A 4,122-nucleotide genomic window follows, 5' to 3' on the forward strand; every position below is an offset into this window, starting at 1 on the left:
AAGAAAAATGAGATAATGCACTAATAAGGCTATGTTAAATGAACCAACATTTGAATCTTTGATTCAAATGAGTTCATTCCTTTCTGTTTTAGCTTGCATTAGGCCAAGACATATTCATTCTGCCATGTCATGGCATGCATCATATTGTTGCATATTGTCATGTGTTGATTATGTTTCGGTGTGTCTTTCGTGGTAGGTTCTGCCTCCGAGGATAACCCCGAGTATCCGTCTGAAGGGCAGTACCCTACTACCACTACATCAGGCAAGCAACCCGTTGATCATTCCGATACAATCCCATGTTCTCGCTTCTGCTCTTGTTTAATGCATTAAGAAAACGCGATTCAAACTGCTGTGTGCTACGGTAGTTGAACCCTCATCCTCTGCATGACCTGTCATTGCCACAGTAACTAGTTGAAACCCACTAGCATGTGTAGGAGTTGATTGAGCCATGTATGTGATCCTACCTTGCTATACCTGCTATGCTTAGAGTTGTGTCAGGTCTGGTTCATCCGGGTGATGGGCTAGAGTGAAATGTTTATGTCGGTAATGTGAGGGATGTGTTGAACATGAATTGGTAAAGGTATCGATGAGAGGCCATGTAGGAGTACATGGTGGGTTGTTTCATTAAGGCCGTCCCTAAGAACTGAGATCTGCATGTGTGATTTTAAGAATCAGCTACTACCATGCATTGGGATCCTTAATTGACCCTCTTGGCTTCTTAATCACCCTAGTACTCTGTCCAGGAGTTGCAAATAGTTTCTGGTGTTTGTAGGTTATGTGTTGGCGGCCGTGCGTAGCGCTGACCCTAGGGGTGGGCTATGTTGCGGTAGATACACCGTGGTCGGGTATGCCGGGCGCCCGTTTGGCGTCTCGGGACCCTGTTCACATTGTTCGGGGCCGTATGTGGAAACCTCGGCCGGACTCCCTGCAGATGGAACCTGGATAGGCGATAAGCCTGGAATAGAGAATTAAGTGTTTAGGTAGGCCGTCGCCGACACCCTCGTTGGGCTTCCGCTTGAAGGTTGCTGAGTACATGTCGTGTAAACGGCGATAAGTGGTGAAAGCGTGTATGAAGAAGTATACCCCTGCAGGGTTAACATCATCTATTCGAATAGCCGCGTCCGCGGTAAAGGACTACTTGGTTGCCTATACAGTTCATAGACAAGTTAATGGTTACTACTAAAAGACTCAAGATAAGTGTGAGTACCGAGGATGGCCCTCTCGTAGGATGACGAGGGAGGATCCCCGGTGGAGTATTGTGTTGGTGAGTAGTGGACTCGTGTGCGAAAACTACTTTACTAGTGGAGTCTCGTAGGATAGCTTAGCCAAGAGTCAAAGCTGGCTTGCTGCAATAACTCCACCACCTTCTTGAGAATCAGCATGTATAGTAGGTTCTGTTGTAAGACTTGCTGAGTACCTTTGTACTCATGTTTGCTTAATTACTGTTTTCAGACGACAACACCGCCCCCTCCGATGGGTTCTACGTAGACCTTGATGTCGACGAGTGACTAGCCATCCAGGTGGTGATCCTGGCCATGGAGGGCCCTATGTAGATAGACAGGCTTCGAGAAGCCTTCTTTCTTTCTAGTGTCAGTACTCAGACTAGTTGCTTCCGCTTGTGCTTGTATGATTGTATGACTTGAGTGTCGGGTCGTGTGACCCCTACCTGTATGAACATGTTATGTATGGCTCTCTGGAGCCTTTAAATAAAGTACTTGAGTTGTAGGGTTTTGTTGTGATGCCATGTTGTATGCACTCATATCGGGCATATTGTGTGTATGATTGAAATGCTCGGTATGAGCAGGATCCGACAATGTAGTTGTTTATCCTTGGCAGCCTCTCATATGGGGAAATGTAGTCTAGTGCTTCCTGAGCGATAGTAGTCCGCTACGACCCGGTTCACCAGAGTCCTGCTAGCCCAGCACTACTGCTCTGGACACTTGACTGGCCGACATGTGTTTCACCTCGTTCCTATGTCTGTCCCTTCGGGGAAATGTCACGCGGTGACATCCGGAGTCCTGTTAGCCCAGTGCTACAGTCCGGATTCACTCGCTGATGACCGACATGTTCGATGTGATTCATGTATGCCTGTCTCCATAGGTCTGTGCCGCTTTGGGTTCACGACTAGCCATGTTGGCCCGGGTTCTCTATCATATGGATGCTAGTGACACTATCATATACGTGAGCCAAAAGGCGCAAACGGTCCCGGGCCATGGTAAGGCGACACCCGTGGGATACCGTGCGTGAGGCTGCAATGTGATAGGACGTGTTACCGGCTAGATCGATGTGATATGGAATCGGGGTCCTGACAGCGCCAATGCAGATGGCCTTTCCGTAGCTTACTTGCCGGGGCGTCGCTCAATGGATTCGCACCAGTGCTGCACTCAGGATTTCCCTAAGTAGGGTAAATGTTGAACCGAGTTTCACACAATGCTCATGGACATTGATGCTGCTAAAACCCGGAGTGGATAGATTATCAATAAGTGAGAGTGGCGAAGAGAGAAACCTTGTACCCATACACTTTGTTCCTTTCCCCTAGACGGGGCTTGCATGGCAATCATGCTGCCTAAACCATTGGGGTTGGCTCGCTGCCATCATTACTGATTCTTGCCGTTGCAGCGACCGTGGTGGAGGGGGCGATGGAGATTGAACAGGGTGCGGGGGAAGCGATATCGCTCCCCCTCTCCGTTCCCACCGTCCCCCACCTTTACTTGGTCATCACGGATGATGAAGCCGTCGATGAAGAAGATGACAAAGATGATGTGCTACGTATGCTTATCTAGGTCACGCAGGCGCCTCCCCTACCTGGTGCGCCAGAGATGTCCTGGGAAACCACGGCCACCTATGGGGCCATCAACCCCTTATGTGTCGGCGGGCGGGGGGGGGGGGGGGGGGGTGAACGCATTGCAGAAAGAGCGGAGGGCGTAGCACAACACATCAGAGATCACACGGGCAGTTTTACCCAGTTTCAGGCTGCCGCGAGGCATAAAACCCTACTCCTTCTTTGGTGGATTGATGAGGGACTATGGCGGAGACGCAGCGCTCTAGCTCGACAAGGTCGCCTCGGGGCGAGAGCAGCTACGCGCGTCTGAGTGTACACGGGTCCGAACCCCTTCTAAGGTTGCCATGGCCCTCCATTTATAGATCAAAGGGGTCACCACAATGGAAAATCAGTCATTGTTTACTGATTAGATAGTAAATAGTGCTATCATACCTAACTCTACAGACAGGGCAGAGCGCATTAAATGTGCTACTTAGTGTCACATCATGGCATGCCCGGCAAGCCTTGTCGGGCTGTTCGGCCACCTTCTTGTCTGTCTGCTTGACATTTCTCTAGACGGGTATCATTTGGAGGTGATTTCCTTTGGAACTAAGTGCCATGTGTTAAATAATAGCCACTTACTCACTTGGGGGCTCGACACCCCACCGATCGATGACATGCATTGCTATGAGGTGGAGCGGTGGAGCCTTGGCGGGGTAGTTTGCTCTTGGCATCCCAGCAAGCTTGCTGGGGCAGTCTTGGACTTGTCTCTGGAGCAACCTCGACCTCGTCAAGCTCACCTACCCGGCAAGGGAGGCATATCCCAAATTTCCTAATCAATTCGTCAGGTAGTTTCTATATGTAGGCGAGATCCCAGACATTGGGAAGGCCCTCATTATCGAGATAATATTCGATGTGGGAGGTGGGTGGGACAGTGCTTTCGGTCTTTACGGACCGCGGGCTTGACTCCTTGATGCTTGCTACTTGTGAACTGCGTTGGGATTTCCCCGCTGAGGAGAGGATGATGCAGTACTGTAGCGATAAGTATTTCCTCAGTTAAGCTAAATCCAATATTGTTGCTTCAAGTAGTTCTCTTGATTCTACTAATGATTCTCTTAGACAAGTTACACTTGAGCAAGAAAATAGCTTATTGAAGGGAATTATAGAGGAATGTGTTTACAAGAGCCTTGCCGGGAGTAAGCAATTTCAGGAAATTGTACGCAAGCAAGGGAGGCACCGTAAGAATGAAGGAATTGGTTTTGAACAAAAGTTCAATGCCAATGGAGTTGAGTGGGAAGAAGATCAATACCCCAAGATGAAGTTTGCTCCTCAACAAGGGAAGTATGACCACACTTTTTTTG

The sequence above is a fragment of the Triticum aestivum genome, chromosome 3A, assembly GCF_018294505.1.
Source record: "Triticum aestivum cultivar Chinese Spring chromosome 3A, IWGSC CS RefSeq v2.1, whole genome shotgun sequence".
Lineage (NCBI taxonomy): Eukaryota > Viridiplantae > Streptophyta > Magnoliopsida > Poales > Poaceae > Triticum > Triticum aestivum.